The 21,427-nt window shown below is 39.7% G+C and overlaps 1 protein-coding gene across 9 annotated transcripts in view; it reads left to right on the top strand.

Annotated features, from left to right (window-relative positions):
* The window catches only part of map2 (microtubule-associated protein 2), a 108,224-nt gene that overhangs the window by 21,261 nt on the left and 65,536 nt on the right, over nt 1–21,427 (top strand). For 8 of the 9 annotated variants that reach the window (XM_054747038.2, XM_054747042.2, XM_054747040.2 and 5 more), the window contains exons 2-3: nt 1,697–1,749; nt 14,692–14,830. The gene's annotated coding sequence lies outside the window, so the exon portion shown is untranslated. Of the gene's footprint in view, nt 1–414; nt 722–1,696; nt 1,750–14,691; nt 14,831–21,427 lie in introns of those variants that run through there. The other variant, XM_054747035.2, reaches the window with a different exon arrangement.

Raw genomic sequence — 21,427 nt, 5'->3', positions numbered from 1 at the left:
TAAGTTTTGTAGTCTTTGTGTGGGTTCTATTGAATTATGATGCATCATTTGAAAAAGTGCTTGCATTTTATATCTGTCATCAGATCTAATCATATAAAATCAAACCTTTAAGCAGTTAGTGGAGATCTTGCAGATCATGTCCTCTAGGCAACCCTCCGTTTCCTTTTTTAGACCATTTGTGTCGGTTTAGCTTTGGCATCTTTGAAAATGATTGTTTTTTTCCACAACTGGAGCACCAGAGGTGTCTCGCAAACAAGTTACTGATACAGTAATTCTCAGAAAACAACATATATGACAAGTAAGCTCAATTACAAAGTGAATAGATAACATGCATGTTGTGGTTATGCTTGCAGGATGCAAATACATTTGTGATAAGCTGTCAAAAATACATCTAACTCTAACTCCATCCAAACGTGTTGCCATCGGTACATTACCACAGGTAATTTCACTTCTCATGTTGAAGCTTTTGAATTCAAACCCTGTGTGGAATCCATTATCTGTCACACATCTAATGAGATTATAAATGGTTCTTGTTAATAACAGCTCAACAGGCAGAAAGCTGCACAGGGTGCCCTATTGAATTCCTGTAAGAGGAACTGTGAAGGTTAATGCAGGTGCAGGAAGAAGGATTGCCACAACTCATCACTGCCTTTAGTATCCCGTATTGTCTGGTCTTAACATAGACCTGTGAGCTCACTCAGTTGGAAGAGATCGCATTAAAGTAAGATCCTTTTTGTATTTCTTTATATTTTGACCAACATTCTGAATGCATTTTTGCAAAACATATTCTCAAAAGTGACTGTGATGAAGATGCAGCTGTTTTTTTCAGTCTTTGGGTGTTTCGGTCTTGTTCAGATAGTTCTCTTTTTACTTTCAGACTTTTTAAGGCTTCATAATTTATGCATAAATCTTTAGTGTTTTCTTTTATTTTATTGTCCCCCTGCAGGGACTCTTCGATTAGGCTAGTTAGGGTAGTAAATCATGCTGTGCTGTGAAAAGAAAGCTAAAAATCACACCCTGTATTCAAAATTTTGCACTTACTTTTATGCCCTTTGTTGTAGTGGTCCCTTTCTAAACCTTTGCACCATTTTCCTAAAAACACTAAAGGGTTTAGTGGCATCAGCACAGAATCTTTTTAGCATTGTAGAGATAGATGCAGTGGCTGCAAGACTAGAATGTCTGCTCTCATGACTGTCTGTCTGATGAGCATGTCTGGTTTGTCTTTTCATGAGTTTTATGTGAAAAAGAAGAAGAGAGCTGCGGGCAGCTATCTGTGTGTGCAGTCTAACAAATGCTGTACATGTCACTTAAACATGTACAAACACCCGCTCTTACCATTGAGCTTGGCTTTCTTTCTGTCACTTTATCGCTTTTCGTGTTGCTGCCATGTTTAGGACGTCCTCTCACTTCCAGACTACTGTTGGTTACACTTCACCACCTAACCTGCTGCTCCCCCCTCTGCCTTACATGCTCCCCATCAGGAGTTCTGCTGATGGTTGCTCTGTGTGTGTGTGTGTGTGTGTGTGTGTGTGTGTGTGTGTGTGTGTGTGTGTGTGTGTGTGTGTGTGTGTTTACCTGAGATGCTGTCTAACATTATTCCCCCAAAGTGCTGGCAGCTAAGTCTAATCTCTCCCTCCTCCTCTTTTCCTCCCCCCATCTCACTGTCTCCCCGCTCCTCCTCTGTTGTCCTTTTCAGGTTTCGGATGTTACTATTTCCTCTGAGCCACAGACACAATTTCATCTAGTGAGGTGAGTTGAACTCTTCCTCTCTGTCTTGGCTTTTGTCTTGTGTTTGTTGTCATGTTTTGCCTCCTCACTTGTGTCCTTGGATGCTGCTGCAAAGATGCTGCGTCACTGTGCCCAATTCACATAGGCACAGTTGTCCAGACAACAAGCTTTACTCTCCCGTCACAGCTCTATGTCTGTCTTAATGAAATGTGTGTTTGTGAAACTGTACATTTTGTGTTTTTTTTTTTTATGAAAACAACAAGCTTTGTTGGTGATTTCTGTGTGAACGTGTCAGCTGTTTTTGTACTCTGATCAGGTGCAAACTAAAAAAAAAACCTCATTCTTCCTCACAAATTGAGACAATATTTCTTTCTTTTCGTTGAATTTCTTTACCGGCGTCAGGTCTGGTCACTTGTTTGCTAATCGGAAGTGACAAATCACAAGTGTTAGGTGCACATGGTCTTGAATTCTACCCAGCAGAGAAGGAACAAACCATTTTATCATGTTATGTTTTATTTATGAAGTAGTTAAAGTTTATACCAACGCATCTGCATCAAACATGAGAGCTGATCGTTCCTTCATGCATGAATTGCTTTGTTGTCAGAGTGCATGTAAGACTATCCTAAGCTCTGTTTTTTATTATTAGGGGTGTGCCGCTACGCCTGACATCCCGGTTCGGTACATACCTTGGCTTTAATAATACGGTCCGGTACGTTTTCGGTACAGTAAAAAAATCAAAAACGCTTTTCTCTTGTGTAAACAGTAAATTCTTTATTTACATTTAAGTTGAACATTTACTTGCATTACATTCTGCGAGATATTCCCAGTAAATGAAAAGTAACATATATAATGTTTAACATAAAAATATATACAGGTTTCAACATAAAAATATATACAGGTTTCAATATTTTATTATTGGAAAAATGCAGCATCAACATTTGACTTGCTCTTTACAAATAAACAAAGTGCATCTGAAAGAGCGGGCTTAACTACTGAAATAAAGACTTATTTTGTGCATACAAGCAAAACTTTAAGAATGTTTAAAGTGCAACTACTTATAATCTCTTGTAAACTCTTTAACATATAGACTGAGAAAAAATAAGATAAAAAAATAAATATATGCAAGTTTAAATATTTATTTAGGAGTCTGCAAGATGATTATTGTGCTGTTTTTTTTTTGAAGAACTTAAAGTGTAAATGAAGGAACAAACGGAATTATTCAGATTGAAATAGGTTAACGAAAACATTCTGCAACATTAGGAGTTCCAGCTTGTTGCCTTTTTAGGTTCACTCAACCTTCATGTTTTTTTTTTTTTTTTTTTTTTTTTACCAGAAATTAGTCCACATTGTCTGCAGAAAGGGCAGATCTGTTGGCTGTTACGATTTCTCCAGCAGTAGAAAAAACCCTCTCGCTGGGGACAGAGGACGCTGGTATGGCAAGGTAGCATTTTGCTAGCTTGGTAATGTGGGGATACATGTGTTCATTGCTACATATCTTACCGGGAAGTCGTAGTGTTCCCAAACAGGAGACTTTAATGACAACGGTGGATATTCGAGCGCTTCCTCTCCCGAGTCGCTTGCCATAACTTCTGCGGCACTCCACTATGTGTTTAGTTAGCATGCTGTAGGTTAATGTGCGATGCAATTAGAGTAGAAACTCGGTACGAAAGTGCGTACCGGACGGACAGGGCGTACCGACACATTCGAATACACAGGGGTGTCATAATTTTTGAAAGTTCATTGAAGAATGCTATTGTATTTTTAATGAAAATTGTTAATGAAAAGAGGCACCTTGAGAAACAACAAGGATGTATATTTTCATGGCAATGTAAAGCTAGTGAGGAGTTGCATGTATTGATTTATTCTGACATTAGTGTCCTTATAGGTGGTTTATACTCAATGCATGTGTTAAAGCTTCTTTCCAGAGTATTTCTCTTATCAGATGGCACCATCTAGTGGCTGACAAGCATATCACACTCCTTCCGTTTTTTTAAGATGGCGACTTCACGTTTCTGTTTACAAATGTGCTTCTGTAGCCGACAAACAGAGCTAGAACACGTTGTTTTACAAGTATTATTCTCATGTCATGTCATGTTCTCATATATTTATATTTTAGAGACTTTCTTGTCCTTGAAAAGTTCATCACCTCTGCATCAGCCGAGATATTCCTTAAATTTGAAGCATCTAAGCGGTAGTCTAACGCTATTGGTTAGTTCTGGTCGGTGCTCAGTTTCCTATTGCACGGAGCTCTGCCGGGCAGGGGGCATGCGTAGCAAAAAAATAAAGAAATAAAACAGACGTATTGCTTACATTATATCACAGTACATGATAAGACAATCACTTTTACAGATTTCTGACAAATCATACATAATTTCTGAAAGGGGAAAACTCTGGAAAGATACTTTAACAGCGAGAAAATAAGCATCTTCATTTGGACATTAATAGTTTTTAAAGGCAAACTATGCAACTTTTTTATATTTTTAAATCTTTTTCTTGAGCCTGTAGTCACTCATTCCTCAGCCTCCCTTTGCGGCCAGAATATCGCACTTGCAACTTCAGAGTGCCAGTCTTGTCCCTGTAGGACTTAGTAAAGTGGGGCTGAAATTCCTGGCGCTGCAGTCAACTTCTAACACGTTTCCTGCTTGTTTTAGAACATGAACACAGCCGATTTGTTTGATTTAGTGATGCACTGCTCCTGTAGAGACTAATGAAGACTTAGGAGACATTTCAGCAGTTAGATTGAGGTGTTAAAGAGCAAGTCACCCCTTACAAGAAGCGTACTTCACTCCCACTTCATGTCTGAAAAATGCAACAAATGCTGTTGCCTAGCAGACCGAGAGGGTGGAGCCACTAACAAATACACACACTCACAACATTGTGACATCATAATGTATCAGTTTACATCATAACATACCTCTTAGCCAATAGCGGTGGCAGATTTAAATTCAAATGCAGTGAAGAGTTTTTACCTGACAACGGCACAACACTGACAGTTTCAGGCAGAAAATTTAAATTTTAACTAAAATGCACTAAAGTGCAAAACTATTGACTACACGTGTCTGCAGCATGATTAGACACGCATTTATATAGTTTATCAGAAAAAAATAGTTGATTTGGGGGTGACTTGCTCTTTAAAAAGATGAACACACAGCAGGGAGATGAGTGTCTCTTTTGGTTTCACTAACGGACACTAGGGGGTGCTTAAAGCAAGCCAAAACTGCCTAGTCTCAGTTTAATCTTGAAGTGACAGTGTGTGTTTTTCCTGGCGATAGGGGGCAGTAGATACCTAAATCCTTGCAAGCAAAGCTGTATTTTTGTGGTGGAGTAAGACCTTACCAACAGATGCCCATCAGGGTCAAAAAGCCCCAGGGAGTGCAAACTTCAGCAAAATGACAAGGACATCAGACTCGATTTCATCACTGGCAAGGGGTGAAGAGGTAAATGTGTAAAACCAAAACATTTATGAATGATGAAATGTTGTAACTGTTTGTTACAAATCAGTAAATGCACTTCGTCCTCAAGGGCTCTCGTAGAAGGAAACATGGCATCCAATATGGCGTCGCCCGGAGACTTAGACCTGCTTCTCAGTATTTTAGACCTGAATTTTATGATTATTTGGTACAAAGCCGCCAATATTTTTCAACAACTGGGCATCATTTAATACATTTTCAACAACATTTTGACTGATATTTACAGAGATTAACAGTAAAAACTACACATTGTCACTTTAAATGTGATGCAAAAACATGAAAAAGCAAAATTATCAAATTGCGCTTTTATCAATAAATCTGCAAACGTGTGTGTGTGTGTGTGTGTTGGATATAAAAGATGCTGCAGATTTATTTACATGATCTGACTAAGATGAGAACTTTAACTCTTTTTCACCGTAGACGGTTTTCCCACTTATTTTATTATCTTTTGTGAAGTGGTCACAAACGAACAGGTATTGGTTCTAAATAAGATGTATCATGCAACAATTAGTCCTAACAGTGTGGGGTCAGTGCAGTTTGCTTTCAAACGCTGTTTGAGTTTTTGATGTGAAAACTTGAAAGCTTCCCCTTCTCTCTCTCTTCCTTGCTGTCTTCATGAAGGAAAATGTTTCTGGCATTTCCCAGCAGGTCTGCTTGACCTTCTGCTTCTTGTTTGGCCTCTTCTTCCTCTTTTTGCTCATTACCTTCCATCAAATAAGCTGGTTGCTGAACGGGAAAGACAAGGGGTTGTGACTGGGGCGTGTTCCCCTTTTATACCAACTTTTATCTTAATTTCCTTTATGATAAAAGCAAACGGGGGTGGGTGGGGGACACGAATGTGCGCACACACGCGCACCTGGAAAGAGGAGAAACAAACAGAGAAGCAAACCTGTCTGTCAGACTGAATCATAACAAATGCTTCATGTGAAACATCTAAAAATATTATATCACATATTAAAGAAACACAATTTAAAACAGAAAAAACACTTTACGTTGAGGTGTAAAAAAGAAAAAAACGGACTTACATTTATTATGTTTGAATATTTCATTTACATTGTTGACTCTTGGTTTTTATATTTCTGATTAAAATCAGTATAATAATTGTAGTTAAATGAAGGTACTTGCACAGATATGCAAATTGGTGATGGACAGAGTGAGAGTCATGGACAAAGGAAAGGGCTTTCATGGTATCGGCCACTGCAGCGGTGATGTAATGTCCCGAAATCCCTGCATTACTCAGGTCAGACTCTTTTGTTTAGCATCTTTTTTCTACTGTCATGCCTTATATCTGCATCTCATTAACTTTCCTTTTTTTTAAGTGAAACCTCATGGACAGGTAGAGGTGAAATCCCCTGGTAAATTGGAACAACAGACCTATAAATTATACTTGTAACAACCTTGAGGACTGACTTTATAAGCTGCTGTCCAGCTAAACAATGAGAAAACTACTTCATATTAAAGGGGACATAATGTGACATATTTTCTTAAGCTATAATAGTTTTCTGTTCAACAAAAACATGTTTATGAATTTATGAAGCACAAAATTCTCTACACATTAAAAATATCAAAAGTTTTATGTGAGATATTTTCAGTTTCAGGGCTCTGTCACTATAAGAAAACAAGCTTGAGCTGGCCACGCCCACCAATTCCTGCTCAGGCTGCTATAAGCTGAGAAGCTCCAATATCGAGAAGGGGTTCAAGGTAGAGCTTTTGCTCTTCCAGCAACATCTCTCTCTTGCACGTGAGAGGTGGTTGTGATGTCACAAACGGGGAATTCTTTAAACAGCTTGTTTTAGGCACATAATTCCAAATCTCAGTGTTTTTAGAGGAGTGAAGACCCTCATGGCCGCAGAAAATGATGCAAAAGGCGAGTTCTGCATAATCTACTCCCTTAAAACATCTCTGAATTGAAACATTGATTGCAAAAGTCAATTCCAGATGATCTCAGACTTTTGGAGATTTCATCACAAAGTGTTCTAGGGAAAAAAATAGGTTAATGGTGAGAGCGATGATGAATGTGAGGCCAGTAGAGAGGGCTAATTACAGCTTTAGCTCTGGAAAAACTGGTTGAATTAGCACAGATGTGTCACTGAAGGAGCAGTTGCTGTCATTCTTACTCTCTGGATGATATGTGGAGTCACACTGATGTTTTAAAGAGCAAGTCACCCCCTGCCAGAGTCTTACTCCACTCCCACGTCCTGTTTAAAAAATGCAACAAATGTTGTCGCCTGGCAGACCGAGAGGGCGGAGCCACACACACACACACACACACACACACACACACACACACACACACACACACACACACACACACACACACACACACAGGCTCACAATGACATTGTGACATCATAATGTACCAGCTGACACCATAGTGTACTTCTTAGCCAATAGCAATGGCAGATTTAAATTCAAATGCAATGCAGAGTTTTTATATGAAGACAGTACAACACTGACAGCTTTAGGCAGAATATTTAAATTTTAACTAAGACGCACTAAAGTCCCAAGTTATTGACTAAAAATGTCTACAACCCGATTAGACAATCATTTAATAGTTTATCAGCAAAATAAGTGGATTTGGGGGTGGTTTGCCCTTTAGCATAAATTATATATTAAATATATCCTTGGATTTCTTTGATCTAGAAAAACATTTTAGCACCTTTTTGAGAACAAATGCACACATATTTAGCTTGTTTGGTATCTGCCTTTTGGAATGACGAGGGTTTGTGTGTGCTGTAGAGAACTTTTCTTGCTAACCTCAGCATGGCACTAAAGGAAATGTCAAAGCAGTTCATCCCCAGGGTTCTCTCAAAATCTAAAATGTCATCTTTGTTTGGCAAATTTAGGGGGTCGATCAAACGTATTTCATGAAAACTCTTAAAAAAGAACATAGAAAACCTAAATTATTATGAAGATTTGGGAGTGAAGTTGGTGATTAGCATCTTATCAGCTTTTGCATCTTATAAAATCCTCCTCAGTATGCTGTTTTTACTACAAGGCACGTGGCCAATATAAATGCAAGCTTTACTCAATCAGACTTCCTAGATGCAGATTCTACAGTTTTTGTGAAGAATCAAAAAGCTTTGAGCATTTTTTTCCCAGTCCTTAAAGATTCAGCAAATCCTTAAACTCCTTAGATAACTTTGTTCACAATACATGCAGTGCTTGCATTTTGAAAGCAGGGAGAAGATACACACACACACACACACACACACACACACACACACACACCAGCTCTGCAGATTACATTAAATGTGAGCTGACAGGTGACTGTTGGATGTACAGTCTCAAGAGACAGATCAAAGCACTTTCATTGAGTGTTTGTGCTTAATCAGTGTGTGTGTGTGTGTGTGTGTGTGTGTGTGTGTGTGTGTGTGTGTGTGTGATAAATACAGCATTAGAGCTTGGAGATAACCCCTGGTTTGCTGGATCAGATGAATGCATGTGTGTGTGTTAGAAGTTGCAGCGTTCATATGGATAATAAGCATTTGCTGATTTTGAATGATGCTCTTGCATTTATTTCACATTTCCTTGTTAAAAATCCTACAGCTTTGGCAACTGAATGCAGAAATGTTGTCATACTTAATTTGGTTTAACTGAGGGTAACAAGTTGATAAACTTTGTCTTTGGTCTCTGAAGGGTAGAAAAACATTTGTTTAGCTTACGTTTAAAAGTGGCAGACCAACAAACCTCTATAATTTACCTGTATTTGTGTCGTTTGAGCAGTGGAGGTCTGACATATGATGTGGTGGAAAGCAGGACAATTGTAATCTAAAGCAGCAGCAGTAATAGAAGCAGACGTGGTTTTTCATCGATCGCTGGGGGAAAATTTGACTGCGTGGGTAAAGGTCAAATGATTAGAACTCATATAATTATTTCAGAAATCAAATACAACCATATCCAAATGTTAGATTATTTGACATTAATAATTAAGGATAATTGTCTTTACTGCAATGTTGGGACTACACAAGAAGATGCAATCGCTTATATTATTGGTGCAAAACCTTTTTAAAGCACCTCAGCTTGTTTGTTGGATTTGAATAAGACACTTCCTGTTTGCTACTCTATGGAGGCCTTTCTTAAGCTCATCCACTGAGAGGAGAACCTGGGGCAGACCTGGAACGTGCTGTAGGGAACGTGTATCGCTTCTGGCTTGGAAACACCCCAGGATTCCCCTAGAGTACATGGAGGCTTTTACTCCTGAACCTCTGCAACTCAATCTGAAAAATAGAATGAAATGAATGCATAGAAGGATGCAAATTAAAGACAGGCACAAGATGGCATGTGCATAGAAGAGATATGGACACGCAAAATTCAAAGTGCTAACGCTCATGTTCAGGGCTCTTCACAGGACTATTCCTGCCTATTTATCAGCACTGCTACAAAGATATGTCCCCACCCGCTCTCTTCGTTCTGATGACCAGGAATTACTGATGGTTCCTCATTCCAGATGCAAATCTAGGGGAGATCGTGCATTTGTGGTCCTTGCTCCAACTTTGTGGAATGGTCTACCTTTGACTGTTAGGCTGGCGCCTTCCTTCCAGATTTTTAAGTCACGTCTGAAGGCCCATTTGGGTCTGCAATTTTGTCTTGATTTTAATAATTGAACTATTGTTCTCATCTGTTTTTAATGCTGTTTTAATTTTGTATAGTTTTTATTGATGCGATTGCCCGTTTGTTGTTGTGTTCAACACCTTGGGCTTCTGCTAAAGGTTGTGGAAGGCGCTCTATAAATGTGAGAAAATGAAATGAAATAAATGAAAATAAATTTACATTGGCCACTTTTTAAAAAGTCATTAATTAAATAATATAAATCTATGTTTGTAACAATCAAGAGGTCCAATATTGTATCAAATAGAGCTTTTTTGTTTTAGTTTCCAGATTCTGTGCCTTTGATGCCTGAATAAACTTAGCATTTATTTATGTTACAGTAAATATTTCAACCGCTCATTTGAGTCCGAGTCACAGGGACAGCCGCCATAGCAAGGAATCCTTAAGTATCTTCCTCCCAGCAACCTCCAGCAGCTTCTTTAGTGAAACCCCAAGATCTTCCCAGATCAGAATAGAGTTATAATCCCTCCAGCACGTCCTGGGTTGACCTGGGGGCAACATGAGAGCAGGGCATGCCTGAACATACAAGAATGGAGCTGAGAGCGGGGCTGTGAGGGTGGGGGCAGATGTGTGACATCCATCAAACTCTGAGCTATTGACAGATCCACGGCACACTGTCACTTAACATTCATGGACTCATCCATTTTGACTCGCCACGGGGAAAGCTGTTGTTGGTTTAGCATCCAGGGAACAGCAGAGAACGTCTGGGCTAGTAGAAGTTAACTGTTGGCATTAGCAACTCCACCACACAGCAGAACTCCTTCATGCTTGTGTTATTAGAATGGTGTTGCTTGGCAGGGGCTTTGCTGTTACAGTCTCCCTGGGGTCCCTGCGCTCTGGGGCAACTCCTGGATCTCTGAGACTTGGAGCTCCTTCCATCTCCTACACATCTTTAGGGGGCAGATCTGTGGCCCCTCACACTCTCTATTGGACGCTCCTATAGAGAAACCTTACATATAAGCACGTGTACACACACAGGTGCTCACATGGTGCTCTCATAAGTATGGACATGGCACGTTCAACACATGGGGCGACGGTGGCACAGGAGTTAAGAGCTCGCCCCGTAATCGGAAGGTTGCAGGTTCGAGCCCCGCTCAGGCTGTCGCTGTCGTTGTGTCCTTGGGCAAGACACTTAACCCACGTTGCCTGCTGGTGGTGGTCGGAGGGACTGGTGGCGCCAGTGCTCGGCAGCCTCGCCTCTGTCAGTGCGCCCCAGGGCAGCTGTGGCTACATTGTAGCTCATCACCACCAGTGTGTGAATGTGTGTGTGAATGGGTGAATGACTGATTGTGTTGTAAAGCGCCTTGGGGGGTTTCAAGAACTCTAGAAGGCGCTATATCAAATACAGGCCATTTACCATTTACCATTTACCATGTCTTAAGGCTGTGGTTGGCACTTAATGCACTGTGATTTATTATTGTTTGATTGTTCAGTAAAGCAATGCTGATTTTATATTTCCTCATCAGGTTGACGCTGTGATAGCTTGCTCCCGTTGTATTGTTGTGTGTCCCTTTTCTTTTTTTTCTTTCTCCTTTTGCAGGTCTAGAAGCAGACTCTTGTTCATCATTGATTGTTTATTTTGTGCCCCCCACCCCCTCCTTTTGTCTCTTCCTTTCTCTTTCACCTCTGTCTCCGTGTCTTGTCGGAATTACAAAGCGTTCAAAAAACAACAAAGTTTTAAGCATCAAGAGTGAGATTAAAAGCAGAAGTAAGGCAGATCTGTAAGGCTTGTCACCAGCATTCAGATATTAATTCTGTTTGCTTCACAGCCAGACAGGACACGGGAAAAGAAAAAAAAAAGGAAAACAAAAAGAATGGTGTTGTTATCAAATCCGAGGCGAGATGTCCGAATAGGTCTCCAAATCCTCCCTCTGAAGCTCAACTCTGATGTGGCAATTTTCTATTTCCTGAAACTGGTGTGTCAGAGCTTTTTCCCCCAGAGTGCAACTTTGCAAATCATTCTGCAAATGTACCTGATTAAGAAGGTGTTCCACTTTAGACCTAAAATGTTTTTTGAACCAGGAGGTTAAAATGCGTATTTCCGCTGTTAAGTTGGCCTTTTTAACATGGGAGTTAATGTGAACTTGCTCCTTTCTAGAGCCAACCCCTAGTGGATGAGGGGGGAACTGCATTTTTTGTCACTTCCGTATTTAGCAGGCAGACTTTCTCCCTTGTCTGAGATAAAAAAAGAAACAACACAGTTTCCTTTTAGAACACAGTTTAATAAATTAGGCCATTTTTAATACAAATGAAAACTATAAAAGTGCAACAGTTAAAAGACTGAAACCTCATCAGCTGTGGAAGGCTATACAAGACAAAACATACTACAAGGATCATAAAAAATCATATCAAAGATAAAAAATTATGAGAAAATTCCTAGATTGAGTCACCTAAAGTCAACAAATAGTCTGGTTTAAATTTTTAATCTCCTGTCTCACCTTTTTCTTTTCTAATTAAACCTATTAACATCCCACGTGTCCAGCCATATCTCCCTCTCCATCATCTCTGAGAACTCCTTCACCTCTTTATTCAGTGTGAAATGAGAACATTAAGACACATCTGCTAATGTGGTGAAGAAAAGGGCCTCTGGCACTGCTGACTCACTCAGCAGTTCTCATCAGCATGTAAAGTCTGTGGTAATAAAGATCTATCAGACAGTACATTCTATAATCTCACACAAGTACAGATGTGCGCCTTTATAAATTTAGGAGTGGATGGACCTTTTATTCATTCATTATAAGCTGTTTAAAAAAATGCAGTTTTTATATGCTGATGAATATATGAGAAAAACGTTTTATAACCATAATGACTCATAAAAATAATCTCCCACATTGGAGCAAGACTGAAGGAGGAGACAAAACAACAACAACAAATGCTCTATTTATGGCTGCAGCTTTGATGGTGGGATAAGAGTTAGACATGAGAGTGAAGGAAATGACGTGCTTCTCTGAGTGATTCATTAACAATTCCTGACAAAGTTGGGTTTATTAAAGCCAGACAAAGGATCTTAAATGGGTCTGATGGGAGTTTACAGTTGCAAAAACACCTGTTCAGGTATGTCAGATGTTCTGCTTGGTTTAGATGTGAGAGGACAGTTGGAATTCAGATGCTGAACCAAAACAAAACACTATATTTGTACGTTCTTGTGAAATGAATTTGCTAAACAAACAAACCTGGCGTATTATCCTTAGATTACAGTTCTAATGGAAGCTATGAAAGGAATTTTGTTAACCAGTTGAAGGGGTGGTAAAAAAAATATTAGACACACTGTAGTTTTAGACAGTTTTGGTAAAGTTGAGCTTACAAACACTTGGTTAGGTTAAAAAGGAAGTTTACTCATATTTTTAACACATTTGCAGTTATCTGTAAGAATTACTTGTAAGTTGCTCCAGTGCGCCTGTTTTAAGAACATAGAAGTCAGCCAGAGAAGAAAGTAGCTTCAGACTGCAGGATTTGACTCATATTTACGGATATTCGTACATTTCTCCTTTGATTGGCTAACAGAAAAGCGACTCTTCCACTGAACGATTGCTCTGCACTGTTGATGTTTTATCTCCACAAATAACACAAGCCTGAAGTAGTTATTTTGTGTTGTTGAATTGCTAATGCTAATGGTTAGCTTCTACTAGCCGAGACGTGCTCTGCTCTTTCCTGGACACTTAGCCAACAACAGCCTTCCCCGTCGCGAGGAGAGAGGAGTGAGTCCGTGAATGCTAAGTGATACGTTGATGTTTTTCTGTCTATTTTCCAGAGACGGGGAATTGTGGCATCAACAAGTCATCTCCATGCCATGTTTTTCTTCTGCTCAGCAACTAAACCAGGTGATTTCAATCAGTTCAGTGAATTAACCTGGTTCAGTTGCTGAGCCGAACAAAAACACGGCATGGAGATGACATGATTCCCATCTCCGCTATTTTCTATGAGAACATAGGGGCAGAAGACTGTGTTCACGGTCAGCCTGCATGTTAAACACAGAGTGGCCAACCATTAAAAAAAAATGGTAAAAAGTGTTTTTTCAGTGAACTTGCTCTTTTCCATAGAAGTGAAAGTTTGGTTAAGTTTCAAATAATATTAAAAGGGACATATTATGCTAAACTCACCATTTGCCCCTTTTTTGCCATGTGGGTCTGCCTCGATAAACACTTCAAACGTAAAAAACCCAACTATCCATTCATTTTCTGTTGGTGTTTGGAACTACTACTATTACTCTGAGCGCAACCCAGATAGCAGAGCTTTTCAGCTTATAGCAGCCTGCGGAAGGATGGGTGGGTGTGGCCAGCTAAAGCTCATTTTACTTAAAGTAACAGAGCCCTCAAATGGCTCATTCTGGAAGGTACTGAAATTTTCAACAATAAACGGCTGAACTAGCTTTACATGAGAAGGATTTGACGCTTCATAAACGTGTTTTATATCAACCATAGAGCTACTATATCTTTCTAAAATGTTTTCTTTAGTCCCGCAGACACAACTCAGTTCTGATAATGGATTTTATGACTGGGAGGTTTTTTTTCTGTATTAAAGGTAAAGAGAAACAAACTAAGCAACAAATAAATTCTGTAACTATGCAGCAGAGGCTGTGGACTGGTTGTAAATGGCCTTTTCTCTGTGCGATGTCATATTTATGATGGTTCATAATGTAAGCAGATATGTAAAACATGTTTTTCTTTGTTTTAAATTATTTTAAGTCATAGAAATAAAATTGTGTTGCTTTTCTCTAAATAATTAACAAATCACTTTAAAACTTGTTCTAATTGTGTCGTGCCATGGTGTTCCTCAAAGGTACCAATCAGATGTTGTTTAAATAGACAAATGCAATTTATGTAAAAGCTCTAAAAATGTATTGATATGATTTTTCTCTTGTTTTTTTTATTTTTCTTAACAGGAACAACTGGGACTATATCTCTGTTGGCATTTAGCACTCATCTGAAAGTCTTGACAAGAGCCTTGTGATATTTGTGGAGACTTCAAATATTTTGGATTCCACTCGACCGATCATCCAAAGTCCCTCACCACCTATATAGGTAATACTATGTGAGCACGTAAATGTTACCAGATCTAACCAATTCTATTTTTTTTTTTGATGAAGTCAGAGAAATGCTCTACCTGTCATCATCACAGCAGCCATGTGCTTATTGTGCATGTGATTTAGAAAATCCAGACACACCAAAAAACCTGAGATGGCATGCACCTAATCCTGCTCAGACTCACTTTTTTTCATCTTGAGCCTTTGAGATGTGATGAATGTCTGTCAGAATGAGAGAGCAAAGTAACATTTACTGCGAGAGAGACAAAAAGAACGGCTGCAGCCTCCACAAATGAAATGGCGGTGTGGGCGGATGTACATGCGAGTGCAGGCTGCTAGGAGCAATGAGTGGGAAGAGGAGAGCTGCTTTAGTGAGACAATCAACACTAAGACCCACAGAAAGGCAGTCACGCTTTCATGACTGCCTCTGTTTTCTGTGAGAGGAGAAAAACAAGGTTACAGGTATTCGGTCTTGATTAAGAAGAAGAGACTGCATGAGGGTCAGCTGGTGGAGTTTCTAAAACTGACGTTATTTTAAAACACAATAAATTCCACCAACTAGACTTGAGCAAATATTACATAATGTGATAAAAAGCAGGAGTGAATCTACTGACTATTTGATTGTCTGACACTAGTTTGTGTAACTATACGACTTAAATCCCGGTAATGCGTATCTTGGCTTTGATGTCACGGTTTGGTTAATCTTCGGTATGCTGAGGGAAAAAAAAAACTATTCATGGTAAATATCTACTTATCTTTAGTTAAAGTCCCATTAGTTGTCACACACACAGGTGTGTGTGCAAAATTTGTTCTCCGCATTTGACCCATCCCCTGGGGGAGCGGTGAGCTGCAGACACAGCCGCGCTCGGGAACTATTTGGTGGTTTAACCCCCCAATCCAACCCCTTAATGCTGAGTGTCAAGCAGGGAGGCATTGGGTCCCATTTTTTTCAAAGTCTTTGGTATGACCCGACCAGGAGTCGAACCTCTGATCTCCCAGTCTCAGGGTGGACACTCTACCACTAGGCCACTGAGAAAGGAAATTAACTTTAAGTGCAACTTTAAAATTCCAGCTCAACTTTCATGTTTTTGCTAGAAATGTTCATTTTTATACAATGTCTACTGAAAGGACAGATCTGTGTGTTATAATGTAGAAAATGTCCTCTCTCTAGAGGTAGCGGTAGCTTGTGTAGTTTTAATGTGTGTTTAGCGTCATCATGGTTGCTAAGCGACAGGGCATATGCTGAGGTAACACCATCCAGTTTTACCGCCGTTCACTTCCGGTCTTCCTGTTCAACAGATGACCTGTCTGATACTGACACCAGCCTATGTCGAATGGGGGAAGCCAGATCTTAAAATGATTCAGCCACTAAGTTTGGACACAGGCACTTTTGTTGATTGCTAATAGCTAATTGGGACAGCAGTAGCTCAGGTTGTCCAGTAATCGGATGGTTGCAGGTTTGATCCTGGCTCTGACCAGAGAATGCTGCTGTGTGTTCCTGGTTTTGCTAATCCGCGGAACCCAATTTTTTTTATTACTTCATTTTACTTCCTTTTTTTAAAAACTTGTTTCCACACTGAAACCGTCACCCCTGTTTTCCACCCTCCTGGCATTACAACCCATCCTCCCAGCTGTTCTGCATGTTGCCATCTTAATAAATTCACATGTTGTTTGCTAAAGCTCTTCATTTTGCCCATGTACTTTCATCTGGCCCCACCCCATGGACAGACGCTCAGTCATACAGATTATGTGCAAGATATATATGATTAATAAACTGATAATCCATATAGCAGTGGCTAAAACTAAACACGATCTGAGTCATTAGCGAGAACCACGAACACAACATCAGCCTCTGTTCATGAGCAGCTGTAGGTGGGATGACCAAGAACACATCACCAGTCCTGTGCTCATGCACAAATGACAGTTGGGTAACCAGCAGCACATCCATTACCTCAGTGTGCATGCACAGGCGTTATGCATAATCAGACAGTGGTGTAATTATCAAGAAACTCTGAGGTGTTTTGCAAGTTATTTGCTGATTGGGGAAAGAACCAAATGGAATTTAGCCAGAGAAAAATAGATATAGGTAATTGCATTAATTTAAAAGTTTTTGCTGCACTGGCACAAGGCTATAAGTATAACTCATAGGGTGTTTGGTTTTATTTTTATTTTTAGCTTTGTTTAAATACACTGATTTTAGAGCAGAATATAATTGTTGATTCAAATATGTGACAACTGGGGGGCTAAGACCCAATGTTGACATTTGGACCTTAAATATGAAGAACACTTTTTTTAATTCATTGATTTTTTTCAGACTGTTGCTGTTGAACACGCTTGAGGTTCATTTGAAAAGAACGGGGGGAAAAAGTCATGTCACTGCAAACTGGTGCTAAAGTACATCAATGTGTGCTGCAGTATAGCACCAGTGTGAAGAGGACAACACATTATACAAAACAATTTCACTTTTTGATTATATCTTTTTATTATTGTATATTATTACATGTTTGGATTCATACTCCTTAGAGGTAATGATACGTTTTGTCTTCCATATGTTATCCCTTTGTGTAAAATCCAAATCTGTTTGATGTAAAAGCCTGAAGTGGCGGTTCACTCAGAAAAGTAAAATTCTTTTTTATATGAATGGTCTGAGTTTCACATGCATGCAGAAAATGAGAATAGTCTTTAAACCCTATGTCCTGCTTTAGCTGCTTAGAGAAAATGAAGAGGGAAACACTGAGGTCCGAAAAAGCCACACATGTCGATGTCACACTGTGAAATTAGCATTCATGGACACGCCCACCTTGGCCTGTGTTGATTTTGCAGCGAGGAGAGAGCAGAGAGTGTCTTGGCTAGTGGAAGCTAACCATTAGCATTAGCAACTCCACAACATGCTTGAGTTATTCAAGGAGATAAGACATCAACATTGCTTTTTGTTACCCAACAAAGAAGAGCAAAGAGATGCAGCGGAAGAGTCTTGTTGCTGTTAGTCAGTCAGAGGCGAGATGTCTCATAGCATATCATGCATATTAATAAGACTTCAAATCTCGCTGTTTTCCGCTCTCTCCTCTTTTTAACTCCTACTTACTGAAAGCCGTTTTTCCCCCAAAGAAAACAACTCATTCATACTAAACTCTCAGCAAATTTGTTGAAATAATGATTGCAGCCATGATCAAATCAACAAACCACTCTACTCCATGCCTTATTTTGAGAAGTTACAAAGGTGTTCACCATTACGTCTTCCTGTAAATTTAGCCAAAGATTATCAATAAAGAAGACAGTTTTAAATTATTTGCCCTGCTAAAAAAATAAAAGAATCATTGAATAGTTATTCCATGCCTGCATGTGTGTGAAGGCCCTCTGCTGGCTTGATGTTTGCTGTACATGCAAAAGAACTGTCTTAAACTTTCACATACAGAACAACAAGAATATTAACAAGAAAATATGAATCTGCATTTGTATTTCTTATCCCTCCCATGCCAGCTTACATCAGAAAGAAAATTTCACATTTGGGCATATTTTCTAAAAACATGTACACAGTCCCACTTGGAGGCACAAGATCTTGCATCCCTAGCCCCTCAGGCCCCTGCCGCGATATGGCCATCGGAGGCCTGCAATGCAGCATGTGTGACTCGCACTCACACACTCACACACGCCATGAGATGGCGGCATGTAAAGTGCTCCGCTCGTAGGAGGGAGACAAGGCAATAGAGAGCGCTGTTTTGAGAGTGCTGAAGCCTGATGAAAGGTGGAGGAGTGAGTAGGAGGAACATTAGTGGTGGGAGGTGGAGGTAGGTGAGGATGAGGAAGAAATAACTGGTGGGAGGAAGGTTTTGATGTGCTAAGAAATGCAGCTGGAGGAGAAGCAGGTAAGAGCTATGAACATGACAAATTGTCTTCTTAATTGTCTCAGTGGTCTGGCAGGAGTTTTAATGGTTGACGTATTCATAGAACGAATCAACCTCAGGCCATTTAGGACGAACAGACGTTGTGTGTCAGTCGATTGAAGATCGTTCTAAAAACACTCCCAACATAGAGCTTAACAGATCATTTTCAGGGACATTCTCCTCAATGTCGCCTTTTCATTTTGCATTGCTAATTGCTGTTATACATTGAAAAGATGTTATGCAAGAACAGCCTGTAATTAGCCGTCAGTCTACTGGCAGTTTGTTGTGCCAAGATAATTTGTCAGTTGACATAAAAACTAAACCAAACAAAAATAAACAAACAATACAAACTTCATATCTGTAACCATGGTGTGAGTAGGATCGATTAAATGTTGGCTGTCAAAAAGTATTTTAACGTTTATCTTATTTCGTTTTGACAATATATTTTTTTCCTCCATGACGGACATTCTTTTCCATGCTCTAATGTGAGAAGTGCAAAATAAAAAGAAAACTTCAAACATTTCCCTTTTAATGGATTGAGATTTCATGTTCTTAGACATTTCTTCTTTGCAGTACTTTAGTTTCAGTGGCGGCTGGTGAAAACATTCATGGTGAGGCTATGTTTCCCTTCAGAGAAGAGATGGAAAATGACTACAATTCCAAAACAATCATTTATTTCCCTTTTTCAATTAAGGGGGATTTAGGCAGTTTTGGCTTGCTTTTTTCATCCCTTAGTGTCCGTTAGTAGACACGAAAGCAAAATCTATCTCCTTGCGGTGCGTTCATTTTTTAACACCTTAATTTAACAGCTGAAATGTCTCCCCAGCCTTCATTAATGTCTACAGGAGTAATTAATCTATAAATTAAACAAACCACCTGTGTTTATAATCTAAAACATGCAAGAAACATGCTGGAATCAGACTGCAGCACCAGGTATGTCACCTCAATCTCCCAACAGAGCGGCCCGTCAGTCTGAAGTTGCAAGTGGATTATTCTGGCTGCAGGGGGTGAAAGAGGCTGGGTAGCCTTTCATTAACCCTGTAAAGGGTCATTTTAGGACATACTGGCTCAAGAAAACAATTTAAAAATATGAAACATTTGCAAAGTATCCCTTTAACCCTCCCACTGTCTTCATGGGCGAGCCCACGAGGAAAGTTGATCATTGAGCAGGATTGATGGTTTATCCCTTGAGGTCCATGTGGCAGGGGTGATGAGTGAACACAACCCCACCCCTGCCACGTGGACCTCAAGGGATAAACCATCAATCCTTCTCAACCTCGTGGGGTCACCCATGAAGACAGTGGGAGGGTTAAAAAGTTTTACAAATAAAGTCAAGTATCAAATTTACAATATTAGCAAAAATACACACAACCCCACTGTGTACGTCTTTCAAAATCAGAAGAATCGGAAGGCTTTTGTTGCCGTATGAGCAAGAAATCACAACATTAGAAATTTGCTGCAGTTATTGGTGCAAAAAAGAAACATAAAAATAAGAGATAAGCAAATATAGGAAGTAAAAATCTAATCATGATAAAATAATAATATAAAGTGACAAAAATGAAAGAAATGGCTACTATATACAAGACAGTGTAGGCACTGATCACAGCAGAACAGTTCAGGTACAAACACAACACAGGGTCATGTGACTGGAGTGGGCAGTCTTAGGATTGTCATTCATGAGATCCGTCTGCTGTTTCTACCAAACAGCTGTCTATAACGCCCATTTTTTTCCTTGTCAACATTTTATTTTGACATTAGTTTGTTTTCAAGCTTCGGTCTCTGTGTGTATCAATCATCTACTCAAAGCATTCACAACTGAATGTGTAATACGCATTTCCACCATCAGGTGTCACTGACACAACATAAGAATAAGATTGGAAATTCTGTGTTAAATGCTATAAGCACATAAAGGCACCTTCTAACAGCTAGCTGTTTCCTGCAGCAGGGGTGCTATCTGTAGACATGAATATGTAGCTCTGCGCCTCATCTTCAACCATTGGTGCAGGTCTCTTAATTAGCTGATGCGCACCAGCTGCCTGTACAGCAGCAGGCCTTAAGTGTCAAAGGGTTCCAGATCATAGTGCCCTCTGGTGGGGGAGTTAAGCTGATTCATGGGGTTCACCTCTCAGGATGAACAGAGGAAGTATAACTCAACAGCCTAAATACAGGGGGCTGTAGCAACGCACCATTGGGTGCTGAAGAGCATAACAGCATTGTCGCCATTTTGGGTGGGTTCCTCACTCTCCAAACTCAACTGGAGCCAATGCAGGGTGGGCAACTATGCCCGATTTCTGTACAGTCTACGGTTGCAACAATTGGCACACTATTGAAAACAAATCGCTTTTGATTACTATTGACTTTTGTAGCCTACCTGTTAGGATTTTATATTTAATTTCTACTGAGGGCAAATGGGAACCCATCCAAGATGGCGGCCTGCTGCAACTCCAATAGGCAGAACCATTCCAAGTCACGTCTACGTACATGATGCCTGTTGTGCTGTCAGCCAGCACCACAGAAGCATTAAATTCAGTGATGCTGACTGACCAAAAATTCTCCAGTTCTCCCTAGCAACCAAATGTGATTGGCTGTTTAACTTCAGCTGAGGATTAATGTTAATGAGTCTCTTGGGGAAAATTCACTGTTTAGTAAGGGACAGCTGGTGCAAATGATGTGTAAATAATTCAGATTGCATGTAGGAAAACACAATTAAG

The sequence above is a fragment of the Nothobranchius furzeri genome, chromosome 14, assembly GCF_043380555.1.
Source record: "Nothobranchius furzeri strain GRZ-AD chromosome 14, NfurGRZ-RIMD1, whole genome shotgun sequence".
Taxonomy (NCBI): Eukaryota; Metazoa; Chordata; class Actinopteri; order Cyprinodontiformes; family Nothobranchiidae; genus Nothobranchius; species Nothobranchius furzeri.
Note: the sequence above shows the minus strand (reverse complement) of the source record. Positions and strands in the feature narration are given on the sequence as shown.